This window comes from Elephantulus edwardii, unplaced genomic scaffold, assembly GCF_000299155.1.
Source record: "Elephantulus edwardii isolate Elephantulus edwardi_28Jun2011 unplaced genomic scaffold, EleEdw1.0 scaffold00207, whole genome shotgun sequence".
In the NCBI taxonomy this organism is placed as follows: domain Eukaryota; kingdom Metazoa; phylum Chordata; class Mammalia; order Macroscelidea; family Macroscelididae; genus Elephantulus; species Elephantulus edwardii.
Window position 1 is genome coordinate 3,378,010 of NW_006399957.1, and position 10,363 is coordinate 3,388,372.

A 10,363-nucleotide genomic window follows, 5' to 3' on the forward strand; every position below is an offset into this window, starting at 1 on the left:
AACAACAACAACAAGTAGTTTGGAGATTAACAGAAATAGTAAATTAAAAAGTGAAAATTACCACAATTCTTTGTCCTAAAAGTAACCAAAGAGTTCCTCAGTTCTATCCTAGGAAACATATTTCTATATTTATTATAGTTGATCAGGAAGAAAAATAGAGACAGATATGACTGTACTTTTTCGTGAATAAAGTTGGGATCAAGCTATAAATACTATCATACATTTTATTGTTTGTTGTTGTTGTGTACCATCAAGTCAGAACCGACCCATAACTGACCCTCCAGCAGGTTTTCAGAGGCACTAAATCACACAGGAGGAGATTGTACAGCCTTCTGCATGGAGCAGCTGGTGGAGTGGAACCACATGCTTTTAAAATTGCAGCACAGCTTCTTAACAGCAGAGCTTAGTACACTATGGTTCCATTTTCTTAGATGTTTTGTAGTAAGTATTTTCATGGGATTTTCAATGTATACTTTGAAAGCAGAGTTTTTAATAACTATAACATATGACTTCATAAAGACACCATGATTTGTTTTCTCAGTTACCTGTTCACAAATACTTATATTGTTTCATCAATTTTGTCTCTTAAATCAGACTACAAAGACAATTCCTATCACAAATTGTTGATATTTCTTTAGGAGAAATTCCTAGAGTTTAGGCAGCATCTCCATGTTAAAAATTTACTTTTCCTTTAATGTTTTAAAAAAATATTCATCTGTCATCCTGAAAAGTTATAAACACATAAGCCTATGTAATAGGTACAAAACACTATCTGATTGTTAGTTGTTTTAGACAATTAAGACTGAATGCTTTCATTATATAGTATGTTCTATTTGAATTTCTGTTAACAATTGTATTATCTTTTCAACTTAACTGTTGTTGTTGTTGTTGTTGATTGCCGCCAGGTCGACACAACTCATAGTGACACTACGAAACAAAGGCCTGAAGCCTTTCTGTAACCTTCTTCATTTCTCCAGGTTCATAGAGTTTCCAGAGGCACGTGGTTTAGGAAGTGGATGCCACTCCTGCTTCCAAAATGGTCTTAAACGGGGAGCTCCACCAAACACTGTCCGCCATGAACAGCCGTTGTGGCATGTTATTCCTTTGTATGTAGGAATTTAGCCATTAAAAGAAAAGTCCTTCCTCACCTCTCTACCTTCCTCACCTCTCTACCTCCTAAAGTAGGCCATGCTCATGAGGATGTTTCCCTTGCTTAATAATAAACATTGTAAATAAATCAGTATGATTTTTTTTAAAGTGAGAAGAAAAATGTATTTAATTTAAAATAAATAAATAAGAGGTGAAGTGTAGAAAAGTGCGTATGTGTGTTGCTATTTGGGAAGTTACACACAGATGTTCTCTAGAAGGTGACATCTGGGAAATGGTCACACTGGTCTACTGTTGTCATGTCAGTTCTGACACACAGGGACCCTCTGTGGGTTTTTGTGAGGTTGTAAAGTCTTTATGGGAGAATACCTGTCTTTCTCACACTCTTAGCAACACAACGCAAACTCAACCACATAACCAGTGTGTCTACGTACATTCACAGGGAGTGTTAGTATACTTTTTCTTACTTATTTGGGAGAGCATTTTTTTTTAAGGTTAATAGATTGTTTACTTTCTTCTTGCTCATTTTGTCCTAGTTTCTAAACTGTCTTATAGTTTTTAAGTGATAAATGTTGAGAAAAATCTCAGAAAGCATTGTATGAAAAAGAGCCAACAGTGACAGAGGAAGCAGTTCAAGCTGCGCTGAAGACTCTTGCAAAAACTAAGGCCCTGGGAATAGACGGAATACCTATTGGCATTTTCAACTAGCAAATGCAGCACTGAACATGCTCATCAGTCTATGCCGGGAAATTTGGAGGACACTGACTGCAAGAGACTCATGTGTGTTACCATTCCCAAGAAAGATGATTCAACAGAATCAGCAAAGTCTACTGTCGAGGACCTTTTTAAAGAGCTAAAAGTCAGTGAGGTCAATTTAAACATTAACTTGTGCTTGATCCCAGCTGTGATATTGTCAGTTGTTCCCTATGCATCTGAAAGTTGCACAATGAATAAATAAGATTGAAGAATTGATGCCTTTTAATTGTGGTGTTGGGGAACAGTATTGAATATTGCATGGACTGCAAAAAGAATAAATAAATACGTCTTGGATAAAGTGTAACCAGGTTGCTACTTAGAGGCAAGAATGATGGAACTTTGTCTCATATGTTTTGGTCACGTTGTTAGGAGGGGTCCGTCGTTGGAAGAAAACACGCAAGGTAACGCAGAGAAGAGGAAGCTCTGCAAGGAGGCGCACTGACGTAGTGACTACAACAACCAGCTTGAGCGTGACGGAAAGCAGGAGCTTGGTGCGGGATAGGTGCGGACCTGCTCACATTTCTATGAGTCATGGTCAACTTGACGGCACTTAACAATAACATCATACTATTTTGATTACTTATGTTTTACAATTCAACATTGGATAGGTCAAGTTGTCATGCCAGTTAATGCAAATTCTAAAAAATTGTTTTCACCAAATGCTGTAGAAACTTTAGAATATATTTTTTCAGTTTCTTGTATTATTAAATATTAACTTAATATTGAATTAAACTTAATGTTAATTTTAATTCAGGATTTCAACTTTGAGGTACTTACCTAAATGAATGCCCATGTCCACAAAAGACTTGTCTGTGAATATTTTTAGGAGTGTTTCTCATAATAACAAACAAAACAAAACAGTAATAATATTAGCCAACCTGAATAGACCAACAAAGGCCATTTGGTTATATAAGAGAATATTGCTCACCCATAACCAAGAACAAAGCACTAACACATTCTACAACATAGTGTATGAAACAGTGTGGGTCAGGGATTGTGTTAGCAACCCAGAAGCACGTGACTGAACCCATCAGCTGCTCCGTGGGGAAAGATGGACAATCTCCTCCCAGGGATCTACGGACTCTAGAAAGATGTTAGGTCATGTATATGTTGTTTCTGAGCCAATGGCACATGACAACAACAAGTAAAAAACAGACAGAAGGACAGGTCGTATAATTCCTCTTGTATGAAATGAATACATAAGCAACTACAGAGAGAAAATAAAAAATAAATTAGTGTTTACCTGAGAATTAGGGTAGGAAAAGGCAGTGATTTTAAGAGGCCTGAGTGCTTCTTTTAGGACATATGGAAATATTCTAAAGGTAGGTTGTGGTAATGGTTCAACAAACTCTGCAAATTTACTGAAGAATCACTGAATTGTAACACTCAACATGAGAGAATTTTATGATATGTAAATTACACCTCAATAAAGCTGTCAAAAATAATTTTCACTATTTATTCTTTTAGATTATCTTAGATTGTGTGTTGAGTTTCCTCCAAATTTCTTCCAGTTTTACATTTAAACTTAACTGAGGGAAACTGTCATATTTACATTGATAATTTAGTATCTAGAATCATAATATATATATTTTGATTTCTTAAATTCTTTTTATGTTAGAGTTATGTATTTCATTTGTTTCACTAAAGCTTTTCTTAAGGTAATATCTACTGATTTTTTTATTAATGTTATATTTTAATTTGCTATTAAAGTTTAAAATTTGCTAACAATATGGAATAAATTATTTTTATCCTTATATTATTTAATTTTTAAATTTTAATATATTTTGCTACATCCCTGAGTTTTTGCTGTTCAATTCATGAAAATATAACTATTTTTAGTAAAAAAAATAATAATTCTGAAATAAAGGGCAAATTAAGACATTCTCGAAGGAAGGAAAATGTATATACTTTGCTACCGAAAATTCTAAAGAATGGCTAGAGGAAAGACAAAAATAGAATAATAATTTAATAATAAAATAATTTAATTATTAATTTAAAAATGAATGAGTCGCAATAAAAATAGAATAATAGCTTAAAGAATAATTGTTGCATGGGGAAGGAAAAAACTAATAAATCATAAATGTGGGTGATATTCCTCTCAGAGTCCTAGCAAGGGAGGAGAAAGATGGCAGGGTGAAGAAAGGTATTTAAAGATATAATGACTGAAAAGTTTCCAAATTCGGCTAAAACAATGGCTACATTTACACATTCAAGAAGCTCCTTGAGCCCCATCACAGCTGTGCGTCAGTTCCGATTCCTCACCTCTATTGAGTCGTCACTAGTGGGGTTGAGATTGCCTGCATTTCTTCCCAGGAGTCGCCAGTGTATTCAAAGTGCTAAAAACTGCAGCCATTGAATTAACAGTGTTCTGCATACTACTCCACCAGAGCTTCCAGAAAGAGGCTAACTAAACATCAAATAGGAACAATTCAAAGAAAGACATACCAGAGACATTGTGTATATAGTCAAAATTCTAAATAGTAAAGTCAAGGAAAAGAAAAAGAAGCTAGAGAAATGGCCCCTCTGGGCAGGGAAAAGAACAAATCAACAGCAGAAACCAGAACTTTCATCAGAAACCATAGGGAACAAAGGTAACACACAGGTGTTTGCACATCATTAAGGAAAAGAGTGGCTGACCTGTGTGGCAGTGCTGACATCAGGAGTTGTCAAGGTAACCACACTCATAGTGACAGAACAGATCAGAACTTTGCCCTGCCCTGAACCAGCCTCACCATTTCCACCATACTCAAACCCACTGGTCCAGTGACTGGATCAGTCCCTCTCACTGATGATCTTCCTCTCTTTAAATGACCCCTCACCTTTCCCAGCATGTCTTTTTCCAAGAACTGACTCTTGTGGATAACACACCCAAAGTATGTAAGTCCAAGTTTCTTCATTCTTGCCTCTAAGAAACACCCAGGTTGCACTTCTTCAAGACAGATTTGTTTATTTTTTTGGCAGTCATGGTATAACCATTACTCCACACCAACATCACAATTCAAAGGTAAGCAATTCTTCCTCTTTCTTCTTTATTCTTTGCCCAACTTTCGGATACATATGAAGCAATTGAAAACATGTGCTTGAATCAGACACGCCTGTGCGACAGACAGAGCAACCTACTTGGAGATGTCCACATCCTAATCCACAAACCCAAGAATAGGTTAGGGACAATGGCAATGTTGTTGTTGTTGTGGATTTCCATCCAGTTGAGCATGACTCATATAGTGACCCTATGAACAAAAGGCCTGAAGCCTTTCCATAACTATCGTCATTTATCAAAGTTCATAGAGTTTCTGGAGGCATGTGGTTTAGGAAGTGGATGCCACTCCTGCTTCCAAAGAGAGAATTAGGATTGCTAAACCACTGATTTTGTTCTCCCCAAGGGAGATTATTATGGATTAAGTAGGTGAACCCAATGGAATTAGAATTAGAAGGATTTTTTTTTAATTGAATTAGGAAATTGGAAGAAATAATCACAGAAAAAGCAACTTGGCGCTTCATTTGCCTGTGAGATTTTTACACTTAACATGTCTTCTGACCTAGCCTTCATCAGCAGTGAAAGTGACATTTCAATTTCCTTCTTCTTTGACTCTTGAATTTTTAATTGACTGTGAACTTTGGCCAAGGGGGGAAAAAAGGCTAATATAATATTTACTGAGCTGCTCAAATTTTATAATAAACTCAATGTATTTAAAAGCAGAGTGAGAGAGAGAAAGCAAAAGTGGCCATATTCAGATAGAGTAAAACACCAGAGCAAAGAAAATTTACCAATTTACCTTCCTCTCTGATGTTGATATTGTGTGATTTTTGTTGTTCTCTCTTTAAATCCATTCCACTCACCTGTTGAGCCCATTAACTGAGTTCTGTTTCAATTATTACATTTTTCAGGTCTTTAGTCTCTGTTTGGCTCTCTTTTGTATCTTCTCTTTCTTCATTGAGACTATTTCTCTGAAAAGACTAATTTTTTTATTCAAGTGTTTGAGCACAGAACGGAAGCTAGACGGGCAAATTTCAGATCTGTTGTTCACAAGGTCATTATGAATCATACTTGATGGCACCTTAAAAACAACAACTGGAGAAGATCAAAGACTACAGCCTCCAATATGGGTTACATATCACCAGCAAGAAAATTCAATCTTCTCTGCTGGACCAACAGGCAACAGACATTAGGATAGATGCAGAAAAGACTGACGTTGTCAACAGTTTCATTTTTCTGGAATCCACAATCAATACCCATGGTAGCAGTTAAGAAATCAGAAGACATATTGCATTGGGGTAGTCTGTTGACAAGGACCTTTTTAAATTTCTAAAAAACAAAGATGTAAGTTTAAAGTTTGTGATGCATCTGATCCAAGCCATGGTATTTTCAATTGCTTTGGAAGCATCAGAAAGTTAGACAATGAGTAAAGAAAACTAAAGAAGAAATGATGTCTTTGAACTGTGGTGTTATTGAAGAGTATGAAATATCTCACGGACTGCCGAAAGGACAGACAAGTCTGTTTTGCTGGAAGTGCACCCAGAACGCTCCTTATAGTCAAGGATCCAGAAGCTGTGTCTCACATTTTTTGGCATGTTGTTAGGAGGCGCAAGTCCTCAGGAAACCACATCACGCTGGAAAGGTAGAGAGTAAGCAGCAGAGAAAACGAGCCTCAGTGAGATGGACAGACACAATGACTGTAACCGTGGCCTTGAGCATGGCACAGAGCGTGACGGTGCTGCAGGACAGGACACAGTTCCGGTGTGCTAGTCATATGGTTGCTGTGAATCCCAGTCGCCTTGATGGCACTTAACAACAATAGCTGAAGTAAAGCAACCATTTGTCTAAAAGTTCTCTATTCCACTAGGCTTTCCGTTTTCTTAGATTTGGGTGACAGAGCAGGTTGTTATTGAAGCAGCTTTTCTGGGAAGTAGTAGGGTCATTTCTGGGTTTCCTGCTTCTCCATCAACAGTTTAGATTATGACACAAAAAGAAAATCCAGGGTATTAATATTCTTTCTTTAGTTCTCTAGTCTTCTTCCTGATCTTTGGCTTCTAATCTTCTTGTGCTTATTTAATATAAGCATGTTTAACTCACACACACACACACACACACACACACACTCTCTTAATTTCCAGATTTTTAGTTAAAGTTACCAGAATGAACGGAGAAATCACTTTTGAGAAGGATCTTCTACTATTTGCCTATTTTACTTTTCATAACTTTCTGTTTGGTTTGGTATCTGTCTTTCCTCAGGTCTTCGTTCCTGCCCTTGACCCTTCCGCTTGTGAGAATCATCCTCTCAGACGCAGGGCGCACAACCAGGCTCCTTTCTTCCTCGCTCCCGTGTCCTGCTTCCTGAGTAGCCTTGAGTCTAGATTAAGATGATCTGAGACACCTCCCTGTAGCCGCAGGAGTAACCTTCAAACACCCAGCACAGCAATCAAAGCACGGATGTATCCTTTGCTGAACAGGCCAAACTGTGTTATATCACCTGCAACAGAAAGTGAAGAATGGACCAAACACCCTCCACCTCATTCCAGTTGGCCAGGAAGTGCGTCTTCATTTCTAGTGGGGCGGGTGGGCGAAGGTAGATGGATGGTCTTTCGTGGTCACGCATTGGGTCTTTGCACCACGTTACATTTTCTCCCAAAGTTTCACTTCACTAGTTTTGGATGTTGTGGAATTTTGTCTTTTTCTCCTTTTGCAGGAGCTTTGTTAGCATAATGGGAAATGTTGACTAGGCAACTGCTAATCAGGTACCGTTTTAACCAGGAAGTCATCAGGATGCTTTGTTATTCTTCTATAAACAAATGGGGTGGAAAAAAAAATAATTGCCCTATTACTGAGACCAATTTTATCAAACAATGGAACAAATAAGGGAACTAGTTAGCTCCATTTTTTAATAGAATGTTAATTTTTAGTACATAAACAAGATCAGTAACTCTATTTCATCTTCCCTGTACATGAGCAACATTTAAAAATTCTTTGTCACTTATATGGTACACTGAAATTGACTTGTAAATTACTACTTTGGTGGCCTAGTGCTAAGGAGTTGTGTTGGCAACTCAAAGGTCCATGGTTCAAATCTACCAGCTGCTACAGAGAAGAAAAATGGGCCATCTCCTCCTGTGCAATTAACTACCTCTGAAAACCTGCTGGAGGGTCAGTCATAGGTCAGCTGCTGTGACTCGATGGTCCACAACAACAAGTTTATTCACAATTGAATAATAAATAGATAAAAATTAATATTATTATTTACTCAGATTTAATCAACGGCCTGTAAAGGTAAAATACGTTAAAATATTAGAGAGCTGAAAAAGGAGGACAAGAACTGAGCATAATGTCGTTAGTTATGTCCATACATATCAATGTGGAGTGACTGAGAAAATAGGTCCCCCCCCCTTTTTTTTATTATTAAATTTTATTCGTTTCAATGAACATTCACAGGGATTCTGGGCTTTCACTCCTTCATTGCCGCACCATTCTCTCCACCCTCCTCTCCAGTTTGTTCTTCTTCCCCGCCATCCGAATGTCTGTTTTAATTGTCCAATTGCCACAGTGCTTGTCAAAGTCAGTATGGTCCCCCCCTTTTTATAGGGGGCATCAAAACAGTAAGAGATGTGCAGGGGAAAGAGGAAGAGGAAAGGAGAGGAAGGAGAAATGAAGACAAGGATCATAGTAGGGGAGAAAGAGGGCAGGACAACAAGAAGGCAGCAAGCAAGAGCCTCTCTCAGCGTCTGGCCCTGCAACCTCGAGCTTCCTTCCGACTCACGGCGGAGTCGTCCTCACCTGAAAGAGGTTCCTCGTGCGCACTGCCCAGGCTACTACACACGGAGGACGAAGTCCTTGTTCTCCACCACAGGATGACCGGCATCAGAGCGTTACCCGCCTTGTTAACGTTACCTCGGCTTTATTCTTTGGCATAGAAGTAATCCTCTCCCTCCCCATTTATTCTGTTGTTGGCTCAACAGAGATGGAGGCGAGGACTTTCTCTCAGGTGTGGAGGACATTTGAGACAAAATAGACGATTCTTGCTCAGAGACAGAAGGATAGAACTTAGAGGCCATCGTTCAAATGGAAGAGGGATTTGAAAGCCCTGATTATCCCATGAACATACATATTAGGACATTTCACAAATATAATTCAATCTGAAAGGCTCTTTCAAGGTTAATGAATATCAGTGAAAGTTATAAATTAGATGTTTTTAAAGTGTAAACTTGGCCATTTTTCATGAAGCTAAAAGAGCTATTTCAATTTCTTATGAAAATGAGTGCTAAAAACGATCTTAAGTCCAGAATAATGTGAATGTCTAAATTTGCACAATGCACTCTCTTTACTTTGTATTTAGAGTGACTATGTTCCATTAATCGTCCATTAATACTTCATTAATAATCTCAGCACTCACAGAGCATGGCCATCCTCACAGAAAGACGACCCCTATTCATGCCAAAACTGACAATCTTAATGCGCTGTTTGGATTAGAAAATGGGTTGGTTATAAGGTGCAGAAAGTATGTGAAAATGGAAATCCGTATTTACTTAGTGAATTAATTCACTTGAAGTGCAATGAGTTGGTTTTCTGAAGTTCCTGCCCACATATCAGAAAGATTCAAATAAAAACTGAAATGTCCATTTCATTTAGGTCAGATCTCCTACCCCACCATTTCCTCCACACCAGGTCCTGGAGAAAGGCACAGGAGGAGGAATGTTCTTAAGCCACAAAGAGTTTTCCCCCGAGTTAGTATCTCATGCTTTTTGAGAATTGTATGGCTTCACATAAATTTGACTTAATGATCTATGTGGACATTCAAAATATGTACCAAATACCAACTATTCTCTTACATGAGTGGAAAGTGGCCTCAATCTGAATCAGTAGGGTTCCAGTTGCTAATTTAATATACGACATCTTTTGTGAGGGATAAAAAAGAAAATATATTAATATTTGGGGAAGCTGAAATCTGTGTAAGGCAGAAACCTGTAAGAGAAGAAATATGCAATTGCTTTTCTTTACTAAAATCAACCATGGGGAGGTGATAAAACTTCAGCCGTCAACAGTGAACAACTTGCTGAGAAAAAAAGGCAGCCCCACAGAGTTCAGGCTTTCTTAGCTTTTGCCATATATGGAAACATCTCTCAGACTACCTGATGTACAGCAAGTACTTCAGAAATGTTTAATTTGCTTTTGTATTATAAAACATGCAGCCAGATAGGACGCACTCGTGGGTTAGTCCATAGGGAGCTGTCCTACAAACCCAAAGACGGCTGCCCACCGTGGTTCAAATCACCCAGCTTCAATGGCAAAAGATAGACTCTCTCCTCCATGTGACTGACAGTTTCAAAACCCAATAAAGGGTCAGCTATGAGTTAGGTCTGATTCAACAGCAATAGGTTTGGGAGAGAGGGAATATGAGGAGAGAGAGAAAGAGAGACAGGGGGGGGGGAGAGAGAGAGAGAGATGATAGATGGAAAAAGCAGATAGCTTCCACTGAGTTTGATCCAAGTCAAGGTGACCTCATGTACA